This window comes from Leucoraja erinacea, chromosome 20 (assembly GCF_028641065.1).
Source record: "Leucoraja erinacea ecotype New England chromosome 20, Leri_hhj_1, whole genome shotgun sequence".
NCBI lineage: Eukaryota > Metazoa > Chordata > Chondrichthyes > Rajiformes > Rajidae > Leucoraja > Leucoraja erinaceus.
The window spans coordinates 33,044,985-33,062,809 of NC_073396.1; the positions used below are offsets into that span (position 1 = coordinate 33,044,985).

At 42.2% G+C, this 17,825-nt stretch overlaps 1 protein-coding gene across 4 annotated transcripts in view; it reads left to right on the forward strand.

Annotated features, from left to right (window-relative positions):
• dcun1d3 (defective in cullin neddylation 1 domain containing 3) overlaps positions 1-17,825 on the forward strand; it is a 55,508-nt gene that overhangs the window by 11,530 nt on the left and 26,153 nt on the right. The window lies entirely within an intron of this gene.

The window sequence follows — 17,825 nt, forward strand, 5'->3', positions numbered from 1 at the left end:
GGGAACAGCTGCGTTGGGGGAGCAGACCAACGGGTCTGCACTTGGTCTAGTACCACATATAATAGTAAGATTAAACGAGAACTTACCAGTTTGAAGTTTGATCTTTATTTTATGAGGAGTTACGATGAGGGATTGCGTGAAAACCCCGTCATCCCGCATGCGCGTCAATCTTCAAAGCAGCTGTATGAAGTCACAGACAGGAAACATTGACCTGAGGATAGTAAGATTCGAAAACTAGAACTACCAGCTGAGTTTTATGAGGAGGGGTTGGGAGCGGAGGGCACGTAATCCCTCATCGTAACTCCTCATAAAATAAAGATCAAACTTCAAACTGGTAAGTTCTCGTTTAATCTTACTATTTTACTTCGGAGTCACGTGAGTGACTACGTGAAGATTTTAAAGCTCTGTGACTTCATGCCGTGGAACGAGTACATGCGTCACACACTACATCAATTGACCAAGGATGAGTAAACATAATCATGCATTCAGACATGACATAGATGTAGACATGCTGATGCTCTTCTATGAACCAATAATCACAATAGTAACCCCTGTCATCCAGGAGGAATTATGACAGAACTAATTGAATTGGTAAATACCCCCGGTCTGGCAAAGGGTTCGTACAAAGTATTGAAAGATCGTTCGTTTGGCCACCCTGGAGACACAAGGATGTAGTACCGTAGAACGTCCATACCCCTACCGCTGAACTGTGACAGCCGTGAGGGAGTGAGATTGAAATGTCAATCACTCCTGCATAAGCCATAACCCGTTTAACCTGGAGATGGTCTATACTGATACCTACTATGAGGTTATGTAACTGACAACCATAGCTAGATCCATGCCCCTAAGGCTCTAAGTGAACTAACTTATAGTAGTAGATGACCACATATAACCGAAGGTCCATAGGGTATGCCCAAACAGTAGTTAGACCTGATGCCCCTGGTCTACTCTGCTTGACTAAGCCATAAACATAAATAGTTATTTGCCTGCAGCTGTAACCATGCTGACCAGGCACGCTATGCAATGACTGGACCTATAGCGCTGAACCAGTGCCATGAGTATAACCACTTTAAAGTGAGTTTGACCAAGGACGGGGATGAAACCGGAGCCCACTGGCGAAGTAGCGTCAGCACAATGTTAACATCCCATATCTCTACGTGTCTAGCCTGTGAGGTTAGAGTTGAAGATACCTTTCATGAAACTGGATATCAGAGAGTGAGACCCAACAAAGTGGGTCCTGCTTCTAGCAGGAATATGATGAGAAGGCACATTTGGCACAGATAATAGTCCTATAACTAACTATGTCAAAGACCCATTCGAAATTGAACTCCTAGTGGTCCGTATCCATGCCGTGTATATGTCAATGAATTAGTTATCATGCATAGGATGGTTTCCCAAGTCACGGCCTGAACCAGCAATACTATGTTAGAATAATCATGTAAGGTTCTTGTATGATTCCCAACATCAGCGGGAACCATGGCTGCATAGGACCATCACTACAAAATGCCTGAAGCGGATTACTGAATGCAAGACCCGACCAACAAGGCAAAATGGAGCAAGACAAACCTCCCCAGAGTAGCGAGAGTGCATCTATCGCCACTGCCATGCCACCTATGTATATAAAATATATTTCTACTGGTGATTGAGCCTGGATGCAACATCTCGATCTTGGTGTTTCATAAGTCATCAAGTCATTAAAATACTAGTGATCCATCATCCATTCTGTTTTGACATAGATTGAACATGATTCTACTCTCGTGCAAAAAGAGGTTAGGTAAACCATCCCAGGCTACTTGGACTTGATTGCACCCAAGTGATTAACCTATGACACCACAAACGCGTATGAACTTGAACTGTAGCACTCTCTCTCTACCACTCTGTCCTTTGAGTGGGAGGAAATTTGCAACCCTGAACCAGGAGCTGCTGCCTGACATGACTTAAGATGGAGCGTTCTTTGACTGCGCCGAGTCACAATCTTGTCTGATATAGATGCCCAAGCCTTGCCACTCACTCTGAGTTGGGGTTGTCAGGTTGCTTCCTTCAGCAGCCGCCAGGACTAGCTGTGCAAATCGATGCTCTGTTGGTATCCTCTTTCCTAAACAGGCTGCACGTGCTAGTGACTCCGAATCCTGCTCCTTTCCAATGCCAATGCAGTATACCGGAAGAACTGGAGCGCTTCTGGCCCCCTTATGTCAGACATAGTGGGAGAAATGCTGGAACAAAAACCTGCCAGTTATTTGTCATGGGCAAAGACATTTACATGAATGAAGACGCCCATCCCGGTTAAATCAGAGATTTGATACTTCTTGTTATGAATAAAATCGGCGTCTTGGGGAAGAATCTTCCACAGTCCCTTAAATGAGCGAAATTACCATGACGCCACCATGTGTAGCTCGCACAGGTGACTGATAGGTATAGCTCAACAAGGCTTTCCAAGCCAGGGATCTAGACCGCCATGGCAGGTCCGATTCTACTACACAATTTATTGGTGTAAGTGATAATAAAAAACTTATTTTGGTTATGATAGTCACAACGTGACCTAATGGCAACTATATAAATGCCCACCCTGTATACCACTTTAAAAGAATACACTATAACTAGTCCACACAACCCATGTTTCGGAACCCCAGACTCACGTACCTGCATAGTTACCGGTGGTCTTGAGGTAAGCCCAAAGGCCCCTGATGTACGTACCATTCCCATCCTTGATCTGGAGGGTAGGACTGCCGGGGTGCGTGGATTTTACTTCGGAGTCACGTGAGTGGCCTTCAGGTAAAATATGCTCCTTTTTCAGGTTGCATAAGTCCTCCCATTCGGAAGGATGAAGATGGTGAGGCAGCCCCTGGTTCAGGTTGCATAAGTCCTCCCATTCAGATGTATAAAGGATGAAAATGGAGCCATATATATTATAAGACCATGGGAGATGGTGTCGCAAAACATACTTGGTACAAGGCATGCACAGACAAAGTGAGGATACGGATGGTTCAGGTGCAATTACTCCCACTCTAAAAAAAAAAAAAAGCGTCAAAGGTATGGATTAACTCCAAACAGGAACCCGAATATGATGGTGCCGGGGTCCCATGCTTAATGCATAATGCACGACAATTGCATGAGGGAAAGAGGTGTGCTTTGCCTCTAAAATTGCTGCTCCATCAGAGATGGACTAGCCATTACAAGAGAAGTTGGTTAGCAGCATCAGCGATCTAATGGAAATGACAACATGGACAGAGTCTGCGAATGAAATTTCGCTGGAACTCCAGCAAAGGTAAGGGACCTGGAGTTAGAGACGCTGGTAAGTGGGTCTTGTTATTTACCTCCATGAAAGTCACTATGGTGGACGAACAATATTTAGCATTGCTCCACTAACTTTCGTCAGAAAATCTTCAGTTATATTACAAACTGATGCTAGTGCTCAAAGATGGGAAATTACTAATACCATCTCTAATTACGGAGGTGATGGGATTTGCATGAGTTACCAATTCTTCAGTTATATGATATCAACTACCTATAGACACGAGGTGCATTCTATGAGTTAAAGGTTTTTGTGCGAATATGCATAATCTGCATGCGCAAATCCAAGTTGATACACTTTGGTGGTGGCATATGTTAATCACATGGGTGCAATCAAGTCAAAGTATCCGGTGATAGTTTACCTAATCTCATTTGGCACTGGTGTATCATCACGTAAAATCAATGTCAAAGCAGAATGGATGTTGGATCACAAAGTATTAATGGCTTGGTGGCTCATGGAACACTAAAGACCTAGATGTTTGCATCCAGGCTCAATCACCAGTTGCAAAAAGAGGAGGGAAAAAAATGTGGCATGGCAGAGGCATGCATTCTCGCTACACTAGGGAGGAATGTCCTCCATTCTGCCTCGTCAGTCGGGTTGCAAAAAATTAACCAAAATCCGGCTTCAGTCATTTTTTGTAGTGACTGGCCTTTTCAGTCATGGTTCCCGCTGATGTTGGGATTGATAATAGAACCTTATATGGTTATTTCTAACATGGAATTGCTGGTTCATCCCGTGACTCGGGCAACCATCCAATGCATGATAAAATCAATTCATTGACTTGCAGATTCTGAAAAGACTGTTCCTGCATGCTCGGGTTGTTAGGCCGAACCATTGATGTGCTCACTGCAGTTTGCAGGGATAACACCAGATAAGCAGTACTTTTCGTCATCAGGAGATGGGAAGTATTTTGTTTAAATGCTAATTTATATATACACGGCACGAATAACTGACATCTGGGAGTTCATTTTCGAATGGGTCTTTGACAAAAATTAAGTTATAGTACCATTAGCTGTGCCAAACGTGCCTTCTCATCATATTTTCTGCAGCGAGCGGGACCCACTCTGTCGGGTCTCACCCTCTGATATCTAGATTCATGAAGGGTATCTTCAACTCAAACCTCCCAGGCCCAGGTACGCAGAGATATGGGATGTTAACATTGTGCTGACGCCGCTTCGCTGGTGGCCTCCAGCTACATCCCTGTCCTTGGTCAAACTCACTTACAAAGTGGTTATGCTCAAGGCGCTGGTTCAGCGCAACGGGTCCAGTCATTGCATAAGCTGCGACTAGACAGGATGGTTACATCTGCAGGCAAAATAACAATTTATGTTCATGGCTTAGTCAAGCGGAGCAGACCAGGGGCATCAGGTCTCAAACTAGATTTTGGGCATACCCCATGGACCTTCGGTTGTGTGTGGTCATATCTACTACAATACGTGAAGGTCACTAAGAGCCTTAGGGGCATTGATCTAGCAATGTTTGTTAGTTACATAAAACCTCATAAGAAGGTATCAGTACAGACCATCTCCAGGTGGTTAAACGGGTTCTGGCTTGTGCAGGAGTGAACACTGACATTTTCAAATCTCACTCCACCAGAGCTGCAACAATTTCAGCAGCAGGGTTATGGACCTTCCGCTGTACCACATCTTAGCGACTGCAGGATGGTCAAACAAACGATTTTTCCAAACATTTTATAACAAACCCATTGCCAGACCGGAGGTATTTGTCAACTCTATTTTTAGTTCTGTTCATAGTTTCCTCCCGGATGAGAGGGGTACTATTGTCATTTTTTGTTCATTAAAAGGCATCAGTATGTCTAAATGTATGTCATGTCTGAATGCATTATTAATGTTCACTCATCCTTGGTCAATTGATGCAGTGAGTGATGCATGGACCCGTTTCCACGGCATGAATTCACAGAGCTTTGAAATCTTCACGTAGTCACTCACGTGACTCTGAAGTAAAATAGTAAGATTCCGCGCCCAACCCTCTCTCATAAAGATCAGCTGGTAGTTCTAGTTTCTCGAATCTTACTATATTCAGTTCATCAACTGTTATCTGTGATTTCACACCGCTGCTTTGAAGATTGACGTGCATGCGGGCTGGCGGGTTCTTCACGTAATCCCTCAACGTAACTCCTCATAAAATAAAGATCATACTTCAAACTGGTAAGTTCTCATTTAATCTTACTATTATAATGCATTTTAAAAGGCATTTAGACAACTAAATGGATAGGAAAGGCTTTGAGGAATATGGGCCAGACGTAGGGAAATGGGACTAGCTTGGTTAAGCAACTTGGTTGGCTTTGATGAATTGGGCCAAAGGTTCTGTTTCCATGTCGTATAGTTCTATAAACTCTGGGTTCTATCTTGTTCACTTGTTTAACCTTGATATTCCTTTGCAAAGTTTTTCTGTTCTCTAAGTAGCCAATTTTCTTGTTAAGCTCTATATCAGCAACACTGATATGTGACATTTTGCCATTTTGTTGAATCATTATAAAGATTAAAGGTAGCTGAGTGGCTGGTACTGATCATTGTGGCACCCACTAATATACAGACTGTGAGCCAGAAAATGAAATTAAAAATCCAGTCTCTTCCAAACAGGTAAATCGCATGAAACCTGCCTCCTTAAATTGAATTGAATGGAGTTATATGACAGATTTAATCTACTAACTGTACTGCTAGATTACAGTGTATAGCACAGCTGGAATGATAGCTGAAATTTGAGGTTTCTCTGCATAAGTGGTCCACAAAGTGATTTAGATTGCATGTTTAGAATTGTGTGCTTAAAAATTTGTGCACCTCTGTGCAGCGCCTTTAAAGTGGCACCTGAGCAAATGTCAAATGAAAATCTATCATCTCTGTACAAAATCCCAGAAACTCTTATTAGTTTTGTCATACGTGACTTCCCTTTCATGAAACTGTATTGACTGCCTATAAATGTATTGTGATTTTATTAATTGCTCTGAATTGACAGTCTTTTCCAAAAAAATAGTTAAGCTAACTAAACCATAATTTGTTTTTTTGCTCCTTGGAATTGATAGATTTCCATCTACTGGAATCATTCCATAATGAAGATAATTTTGGAAGGGCTTCTTTAATACATTCATTATATCTGTAGCCACTCCTTTCAGAAACTTGGGTGATAACGGATATTATTTAGGTTATGGCAACATATAACATTTAAATGACAAAATGACGTTCAAACTGAAAATAGGCAAAAGATGGAATAAATAAAATGGAAGTGGTTATTTTTGGATGTGAAGCATCTGTAATAATTGACAAATCAAGGACAATGCTTCAGCATGTATGTGGATGCATATGGTTAGTTTGATAGATTATTACATTATCGACATTTGAATGTATTGTAATTTCAGAATTTTGTGGATAAAGGTTCAACCTATAAACCTTTCCTATCAATGTATCTGTCCAAATGTCTTTCAAATATTGTTATAGTTTCTGCCTCAACTACCTCTTCCGGCAGCTCATTCTATATACCCACCTGTGTGGGGGGAAAGTTGCCACTCATAATCCTGTTAAATCTTTACCCTTAATAAACTTATGTCCTCTGGTTCCACATTCCCCAACTCTGGGTAGATGCACAGTATTTTACCCAAGCTATTCCCCTTGTAATCTTATACATCTCTATAAGATCACTTCTCATCCTCGAGCTCCAGGGAATACAGTCTCCAAGGAAGCCTGTCCAATCTCTCTCTATAGCTCTGGCCCTCGTATCCTGGCGATACCCTCGTAAATCTTCTCTGAACTCTTTCTAGCTTAATATCTTTCCAATAGCAGGGTGACCAAAACTAAACGCAATACTCCAACTTTGGCCTCAACAGTGCCTTGTACAGTTGTGACATAACACCCCAACTTCTATACTCAATACCCTGACTAAGGACCAATGTGTCAAAAGCCTTCTCAACCACCTTATTTACCTGTGACGCTACTTTCATTACCTGTGATGCTACTTTCAATGAACTTATTTACCTGCACTCCTTGGTCTCTGCTCTACACACTCCAGGTTCCTGCCATTTACCGTGAAGGTCCTGGTTAGATTTCCCAATGTTTAACACCTCGCATTTATCCGCATTATACGCCATTAATCATTGTCTGTCCCCTTGCCCAACTGATCAAGATCCTGCTATAATCTTTGATATCCATTTTTGCCATCTATAATACTACCTACTTTAGTGTCATCTGCAAATTACTAACCATTCCTTGTACACTCTCATCCAAATCATTAACATAAACCACAAACAACAATGGGCCCAGCACGGATCCTTGAGGTACACCACTAATCACAGGCCTCCAGTCTGAAAAATAATCTTTCACCTTCACCCTCTGCTTCCTTCCATGAAGCCAATTTTCAGTTCATTCTGTTAGCTCCCCGGGATCCCATGCATTATAACCTTCTAGTGCAGCAGTTCTTAACCTGGGGTCGTGACCCCCATTGGGGTCGTTTGAGGTTTTTCGGGGGTCATGAAGGGGCCATAAATAACATCAATTTGTTGAGCCCATTTTTAGGAACCTAACAAAGGTACATACCACTCACAGTATTTTGTTTGTGTATGCGCGTACGTATACGCACACAAACTGTGCGTGGCCTGGATCATGTGCGATGGAGGCTCATGCTTGCCAACTGCCGTGTGTTAACATTCGTGCATGGCCAAACTGTGAGGAGGTCTTACATTTACCCATTTTCGCTATCATTTCATAATGGCACTTTAGTTCAGGTCACAGAACAAATTTCTGTAATTCTCACAAATCACGGTCGTTTTGAGGCCACGAGTGTGTGCTACATTGAGGTTGTGAACCATGTCTGCCAAGAAGCGCACGTATAGTGAAGCATTTCTCAAGTTCGGCTTCACAAGCATTGTTTAAAAATCCATGGTCAGGCCTCAATGTGTTATCTGTGCCAAGGTTTTGAGCCACGAGAGCATGAAGCCCAGCAAACTGAAGATCCATTCGGATTCTTGTCACAGCGATCTGGCGGGGAAGGACGTGGACTATTTCAAACAAAAAGAAGCTGCAATCAAGGGTTCCCTGTATCGATACGACGGGTCACTGCGCTCGCCAAATTGAAACAGCGCTGGAGGCTTCATACTGGATTGCTTATCGAACCGCACAGACTAAGAAACCTCACAGCATTGGTGAAGAGCTTATCAAGCCATGCCTTCTCGAAGCAGCAAAGTTGGTGCTGGGGGAACAGCAGTCAAACTAGTTCAGGCAGGTTTCCCTTTCGAATGACACAGTCAAAAGTCGAATCTCGGATATGAGTAATGATATTCTACTGCAAGAAGTGAGCTCCTTGAAGAGCAGTCCAGTGTATTCACTGCAACTGGACGAGTCAACAAATGTTGCCTCGTGTTCCCAACTGCTAGTCTACGTTCGTTACTTCGACGGAGAAGCCATGATGGAGGAGTAACTGTTCTCGGAGACATTGGCCACTACCACTCGGGGAGAAGATGTGTTCAGAATGCTGGAAGTCTTCTTCATCAAACATGAGCTTGGCTGGGAACGACTTGTCAGGGTGTGTACAGATGGGGCACACTCCATGGTCGGTTGCAGATCCGGCTTCAAAGCCTTCATGAAGGATGTCGCTCTCCATGTCTCTTTCACGCACTGCATGATACATCGCCGTGTTTTAGCAATAAAGACTCTCCCTCCTGGTCTTCGTGAAGTGCTTTCAGATGTCGTGACGATTGTGAACTACATCCGAGGGAGTACAACAAACTCAAGCATCTTCACACAAGCGATGTGTGAAGAAATTAGCGCCAATTTTACTGTTCTGATATTCCACACAGAGGTGCGCTGACTTTCGCGTGGTAAAGTTCTCAATCGTGTGACTTCAAGAAGAAATAGTGCTGATCTTGGAGAGAGGGTGTACCGAGAAGGAGAATCGGCTTCAGGAAAAGTTGCAGGATGAACTGTTCGTGATGAAGGTTACTTGGTTGACTTCTTCGCCGAGGTGAAATCCTTGAACTTGTCACTTAAAAGAAACCTCCCAATGCTACACACAGCTAGTGACCAAGTGGCAGTGTTCAGGAGGAAGATTCATCTTTATCAGAGAAGAGTCCAGGACGGTGACACGACTATCTTCCCTGAGATGATGACTCTCCTGGATGCTACGCCAGATTCTGAATGCCACTTCCACGAGGAGATCTCAACCCACCTTCTAGCAATTAGTGAAGCAATCCAACATTACTTTCCCGGACTGGACGACCGCTCTCGTGATGAGTAGATTGTCCGACCCTTTGCTGTTGAAGATGGTGTTAAAAAGATGCTTGTTAGAAAGGGTGTGCAGAGCAGGTTCATCGGAATGGTATCAACAATAGTTGCAAAAGTTCAGTCATCAATAGCAATGAAAGGTGAGATTACTATTTTTTCATTGGATGCGAGAGAAATTAAGTACAGGTCCACCATCAATTTTCTAGCATCCTTGGTTCCAGAGTCTTTTTGGATTATCCATTTTGCTGGACCAACAGAGATCTTGTCCTCTTAAAGAAGACCAATGCTACTGGAACGGTCTGGTTAGGTAGCTGTGGAGCTGAGATATTGGGCTGCAAATTCTGCCTTGAACGCAGTCTATGGGAACGGATCTGCTGGCTCCGACCGCACCTGAGATCCGGAGCCTCGGTCCCAGACAGCAAAGTCTACTCGCTGATCGAGTGTAGAAGTCTGCTATGGAAACGGATACGCTGGCAATGGCCGGGCTAGAGTTCCAGAGCCCCGGCCTCATAGGGCAAATTCGACCCGCTGATTGGCGCAGCATTCCTGATGAGGTCAAGATCGGCTACCTCACCTGGCCTTGGCACCAAGTTTTATGGGGGGAGGGGAGTTTGGGTGGGTTTTCAGTTATGCTCTTGTAATTATATCTGGATTAAAGGAGGTGTCAGGCCACCAGTTGCTGAAACATTGGTGGTGGACCTGTAATATGAGGATGGGGCAGGAAAGTAATATTAAGGTGGAAGGTCGGCTATGGTTGAATAGTGAAGAAAATATTTTATAAATACTGATGGCCCCTGCAATACAGAGTGGTTGTGTGTCTAGAAAATGTTCTGCATTGTGGTTTTCTGTATTGCAAAGTCGTGTCGTGTGTGCATTGTTGAAATTTACCTCTTTCCGATAATCTCTTGAGTGAATTTTATTTCCCATTTCAAATTTTTCGGCTGTGATTTGTGAATTTAATTAGGATGAATTTCTGTTCTTTGAATGGTCGTAATATCTATATGAAGATCAAGACTATTCGATACTCCAGGTGCGTTCTGTAAAGTTATATGGAAATGTTCCTTGCATTAAATACCAGTGTTTCACTAACCTTCGTTATCACTTGCTCTACTTGCTAGTCTTTTACATTTCATGCACTAGGGTTCCCAGATCGATACATACTGCTACATTTTGGCTTAACTCCACACAAATGAGAATTTGCATGTTACTGTTTCTTACAATGAGTATAACCTCTCAGTTTCCACATTACACTCCATCTGCAATGTTTTGCTGGCTCAGCTAACCTGTATTCCTTTACAGACTCCTGGCTCTTCTCGTAGTTTGCTAACCCAGCTATTTGTAATCAGTACATTTGGCTACAATACTCTTGGTCTCTTTTTACAAGTGATTAATCTAAATTACTAAAAGTCTGATCTTGACCACTTCTTGGTGTTCTGTATATTAATTTTAGAAAAAACGCTGCCACTTGCGGCTGATTTTTGGCCATCTTACTCAGAGTCCCCCTCCGCTGTGCAGGACGAGGATATTTCCCATCGATGAAAAATAAAAGAGTTATTAGTGTTTAAAAAATGTTGAGATTCTCTCTCCTGAAGGCCACGCCCCTCCCGGAGGGACTATAAGTTGTTAATATTCAATTGGATCCCGATCCTAAACTAATAATACTGGAAATATCAGAACAAAGTGTAAAACCTACAACAAATCAAAGAAAAATCCAACAACCCCCACAATTAAAATGTGGATTACAGAAATTACAGAGACCTTATATTTGGAAAAAATTAAACTTGTCTTAATTGACAAATCAGAACTATTTTCTAGAATATGGTCTCCATTTATTGATTTCTTAAAGAGGTAAATTGGTTCAACACAGAATCTGGACTGAAACCTGAACTCAGGATTGGATGAATAACAATGGCTTATAATCTACGGATCTATCTCCAACTTTATTAGTTTATAGCTGTACTATCTTTCAAAAAAATTCTAGAAAAAGAATACAAGCTCTGTATGAATGTAATTGATATACAAGCTGTGTTGCTATGATGTGTTTACGCTTCTAATAAAATAATTAAAAAAATAAAAACATTTTTAAAAAAAACCCGGAAGTGTTGAGTGCCTCAGTCTCTGCAAGATGGGGGGGAGCGAGCAGGTCACGTCTCTCAGTCTGAGCTGTGAATAACACTGAACACATGTCTACTAAACTGTGAGTGTGGTTTTACTGACCTTGAGTGCCCTTAATGTGGTTTGAAAATAAAAATGTGGTTGGTTTGAAATAAAGCACAGCAAATGGTTGGTGGTGGTTAGTTCAAAATGGCAAATTATTAAAAGTGTAAACTTGACAACTTCCTGTTTGCACTGTATATTGATTTTAGATAAAATGCTACCACTTACGGCTGTGATTTTTGGCCATCTTACTCCGTCCCCCTCCGCTCATCAGGTGCAGAGGATTCTTCCCATCAATGAAAAATAAAAGTGTTGTTAGTGTTTAAAAAATGTTGAGAATATCTCCTGTCAATCACGCCATAAAACCCTGAAGTATGGGTGTTGCTCAGTCTCTGGAAGATGGGGAGGGAGAGGTCACAACTCTGTTTGAGCTGTGAATCAACTGAACACACTGAATGTCTATTGAACTGTGAGTGTGGTGTTTATGGGGTGTTTTGTGCGGTCTGATGGTGGTTTCACCCTGCTTCAAATGGTATGAAACTGCATTTGAATGTGGTGGCCTTGCACCCTGCATGAAATAGTATGAAACTGCACTTGAATTTGGTGGCCATGCACCTTGCTTGAAGCGGTCGGAAACAGCACTTGAATTTGTTGGCCATGCACCCTGCTTGAAGTGGTCGGAAACGGAACTTGAATTCGGTGGCCTTGCACTCTGCTTGAAATGGTAGGAAACTGCATTTGAATTTGGTGGCCTTGCACCCTGCTTAAAATGGAATTTCAAGGAATAGCTGTGAGTCAACTGCCAGACCACCAGCCGTGAGTGAGCTGCCAGCACATCAGGCTTGAATGACTGAGCTGCCACCGCAAGAATCCATTTGGCCCACAATGTCCATACTAGCCCTATGGAAACCAGTCCCTTCCAGAAAGCCGCCACCTCCCCCCACCACTGGTGGAGAGCGTGGAGAGAAGGGGGGGAGGGGGGGGGGAGAGTGTGGAGAAGGAGTGGAGACACTTTTAAGAAGCCCAACAACTTTTAATAAAGTTTAGCGGGCATTTAACATTACTGGTCGGTTTACTTTTTTTTCTCAACAAGCTTTACCTTCGACTACCTTTGATTGCCTTCGATTACATACAATGGCATTACAACCTACCTCGACTAAACTTACGAGTAAAAGAAATATTGATTTTTCCATGGCTGCCTTTTTTCACTCGCGGGCATTTTTCAGCATGTTGGGAAAAATACGCTGCAACCTAGCTGAGGCCTCGAGTACGCGGGGACTACTCTCGAGCATGAAGGAGAGTTACAAAGACTTCCTTGGACCTCGTGTCGACCATGCTGTGAGTATGAGTCGAGGGCAAACTCTTCTAAAGTCGCCAATTTGGTCGCCGTAGTGGGACAGGCCCTTAACTACTAAAGCATTCCTTTATTTAGTTTTTTTGTGATTTTTATATTTGAGTCTTAAATGGGGTATATTTGTTAACCAAATATAATAATGGTGGATGAAACATGGTGGATGAAAACGTAATTTCTGCCTCGTTGGCTACATTCTTGTGAGAATGACCTCTTAATGCCTCATAGTGTTGGTAGAGCTTGAAAAGCATATCTTTGCCATTCTCTCTGCTTCACTTCAGGGTAAAAACTGGGAAATGGCTAAGAAAAAGATTTTACTCCGATTGGAAAATAATGCTGAAGTTATGGTGTTGCCCTCAAATCATTCAAACTTTTGTTGCATATTTTATTTAATTGATATAAATTCTTCTTTACCGTCTGGTCTGAAAACTAAACATGATCAAGTTTCAGATTGACTAAATCAGAACCATGTGTTAATAAATCTTCTCTCCTTGGGCAGTCCTGGGTTCAGGATGACTTGCTTCCACTTCAGTTCTGTGGGTTCTGAGGTGGCAGAATAGTATTATACGGGATCCACAGATTCTGTCTCTGAGGCTGTGGTGTTTGTCAGAGTAGGTAGTTCTGGGTGTTGAGCGCACCTTTGCACTTGCTTTTACATTTAAAAAAAACTATGAAAACCATATATGGTTGAGATGTAATATTTGAAATAAACTTTGAAATATTATTTTTCTCTTCTGGAAATCCGTATTTAGTTTAGTTCAGAGATACAGCGCGGAAACAGGCCCTTCAGCCCACCGTGTCCGTGCCGACCGGCGATCCCCGCTGTCACGGATCAACACTTTCCTACTCGGGACAATTTTTACATACAGTAAGCCAATTAACCTATACATCTTTGGAGTGTGGGGAGGAAACCGAAGATCTCGGAGAAAACCCACGCAGGTCACGGGGAGAACGTACAAACTCCTTACAGGCAGCACCCGTGGTCAGGATCGAACCCCGGTCTCCGGCATTGCATTCTCTGTAAGGCAGCAACTCTACCGCTGCGCCACAGCATCGTGTGATGGAGCATGAAATAAATTGCTTATTTTGGAGTCTGCCATTAAGCATGCTGTCCAAGTACCCCGCTCATAGGAGCTGGTTGAGCTCAGTTGGAACCTGCTGCATGTTGTGAGTATTGGCATTGATAAAGGATCTGCATTGGTTACTCAAATTATGTACTCTAGTGCGTTGAGGTGCAAAAACTGTAGGTTGTCCAAGTCTTCAATCCATATGGAGAATGGATGTCACTGCTGCTCCTTGGATAGTGAGCTTGGTGTCATGTTTAAGTCCTGTCTTTGAGCTGGCCAAAGGGTGTCACTTTCATCACTTGATGTCTCCCTTCACTGACAGGTGGATAACTATTCAGATTTTGCACCCTCTCACATGAGTTAGAAAAAGTACATCATGCAGAAAATGTTCATAATTACAAGTTATTAACGTTTTTCTTTTTGGATGTGAAAACAATCTAGCTTGTTTTTAAAATCATGTAACTAAAGACTTTGACCAACAACTGTAAATGTTGTGTTTAGGCATATTCTGGCTTTGCCCACACTTCAGTACTCCCAAGCTTAGTGTTGGAGAACTGCACAATGCTTTTTGTTTTAGGCATGAAATACAGAAATTAAAAATTATTTTGTACTGTTGCAGAAATCTTAAGCTGCCAAAATATTATTCCTAAACATACAGCTGTTATTAAATTCCTGATCATGAGTTGACAATCTTCAGGATTAAAGAAATGTTTAAATAATAGGAATGCTTTTTGCTTTAAAATTGGAATGTATGTGCTTGGATGTACATGAATTATTCCTCTTATAGTTTGTTGTCATCAGTTTTAATTTGCTGTATGGATGGTTGAATGCATGGGGTGAAATAAAGGTTAAAATGTTCTGTACTTCCGCCAGCCAGAAATCTGATTGACACTTGTTTCAGATCTGATGCTACTGTTGTTCAGAATGAAAACGGTCAGCTCTCGCAAATCAAATACAACCCTTGAAGTATGAGTTATATACCATGTGGTGTAACAACCTAATTACTATGCTAATATTTTCCTTTTATTTAATTTCCTGTCAAAGCAAAATGATTTTTTTTTGTATATTATGCCATTCCAGTCTGAGAGATTCTAGCTGTCAATAAACATGTTATCAATGCTGGAGAAATTGACACTTTCAGTAGCTGGAAAGTTTATATTACTAATAGTAATAGTCATGGTATCATTGAGTAAAATGTTTTGATGTGCATTTGTCATATGGAAATGTAACTATACCTTTTGCTTTAGTGACCTCGGTCGAGTGGCTGTTTAGGTAACAGCCCTACAGAATTCACAGATAACTGAGATGTGGATTAACATTTGCCCCTTCAGAATTTGTGATGAAAGAAAGTAACTAAACATGGGTTTTTTTTTCAACTTTAATTTCTTGACTCATGCTCAGGTGATGTAGCTTTGTGTAATGGAAAATACTGATATGGACTGTTTTCTAGGAACGCAACTCCCCTGGGTAACGTGGGCTTTGCCTCCACCTGATGCTTAGCCCAGGCTTTCTCCTTGTAGGAAGCAAATGCAGTGTATTTTGAAGTGGCACAGTGCACCCGAAGCTGGTGTTGGAAGAAATGAATGTTCAAGGTGATTGGTGGGATATTATACAAATGGGTAGTTTTTCCCTGAATATTATAATGCATCTACAGTGTTGTTGGTGTATTACTTATCCACGCAGGAGATTTTCCATCAAATTTGCAGCGTGCACCTTGCAAATAGTGGAAAGATCTTGATGTTGGGAGGTGTGTCATTCTGAGGGCTGACTTTCTTTTTACCTGCTCTTGTAGTTGTGGTATTTATATGGTTGGTCCAGTTAAATTTTTAGCCATCGAACCCAGGACAGTGATGGTGGGAGACTTGACAGTATCAGTGTTGGGGATAGATGGTTAGCCACTCTTGTTGGTGATAATTGTTAACTGGCAATTTTGTGGTGAAAATGGTACTTGCCACTGATCATGCCATGCTTGAGAGTTGCACAGGTCATATTGCATGCAAGCATAACTGCCTTGCGTCAAAGTTTTGAATGGAATTGTACAAGCATCACCAGTTCAAACCTTATGGTGGAAGGAAAGCTTGCTAAATAAGTTGTGCTTAAACCACTGCATGCTGGGATGCCCAGGTGCTGGGATGATTGACGTCTGACAACCTCGGCCATCTTTCTTTGTGGGAGCTATAACTCCAAGCACTGGCTAATTTTTCCTATCAATGCCCATTGACCAGTTTTACCCAGGCACCTTGATGTCAGGTTCAGTCGAATGACTCCATAATGTAAAGGACAATCACTGCTGCCTGCCTTCCAGAATTCAGTTGTTCCATTGCTGGCTGCAAACCTTATTATAGCCTATGTGTAAGTAATTCTGGTGAATTTCTAAGTGGGCAGCAATGAATAGCTGTTGGTGTGTACGTGCTGCTCGATAGCACTGTTGAGACAGCTTGCTAATGATTGTGAGTGGACTGATTGGGCGGTAAATAGCCAGATTGGAGAGTGAGACATGACTGGCAATTGAAGTAAGACCTCCTTTCCTGTTGTACTCTTTTCTTGTAGTCCATTTTTATTTGATTCTGCTCAAAGATGCTTGGTGCCTTTTTAGGTGCCTCTTGTTAAGCAATTATTGTTCATGGATTCTCACAAGTTAACACGAATGTTTGCTTTTCTTTTCAATGAGGTTGAAATGTTCTCGAGTTTCTCTGTTGGCATGGAATCCACTTGCTGTGGGAGACCTCTATTTCAAGAGCTTGGTTATGTCCTGTTCAATGGAACTGACTGTGTAACTGACAATGTTGAGCTGTTGGCTTGGGAAAGGGTGGTGACGTTGGTTCCTTTAGACCTCCAATGGATTTGGAAGATTTTATGGAGACAGCGTTGTGGTGCTAAAGTGTTTTGAAGTTAATGTTGTAGATGGTCCAATCAACAAACCATACAGGAGATGTTTGGTAAACTAATAGGTTAATACCAGTTTGTGGTCTTGATCTAAAAACAGTACTTTTCTGTTTGGCAGCTGAAAAAAAGGAGCTAATTTTGGAATCTGTTCTGTAACCCAAAATCTTGCTATGGTACTATGGTGTAATGACTGTGGTGTAAACTCTGTTTCAAAAGGTAATGTAAATGAGACTAGGCAACATGATTATTTTTGAAAATTCTTGGTACTGATCCATTTTGATTGTGAATGTTTTTTGTTTTTACTTCTGCATTTCGCAGTATAACATCATTGCTTAATTGTCAAATTGATTAGAAAATACTTGTAAAATGTAATCGAAAGTGATTATTGTTGCCCAAATTCTACCAGCATGTTAAATGTGCTACAAGAGGAGCTAACACCCTGGACAAGGTCTACTCCAACATCAAGCTGGGCTACAGGGCTAGACCACTACCACACCTGGGCCAGTCTGACCATATGTCCCTGCTCTTAATTCCTGCATATGCCCCCCTCAGGAAAACCGCTCCTACTATTACAAAGACCATCACAACCTGGCCTGATGGTGCTTCTCAGCAGCTGCAGGACTGTTTCGACAGGACCAACTGGGAGGTGTTTGAACACCGGGACCTGGAGGTGTTCACAGACAGTGTACTGTGTTACATTAAAAACTGCATGGACACGGTCACAGTGGACAAACGCATCCGGGTCTACCCCAACCAGAAGCCCTGGATGACCCGGGAGGTCCAGCTGCTGTTGAAAGAGAGGAACACTGCTTTTAGGTCTGGCGACAGGGCTTTATACAGCA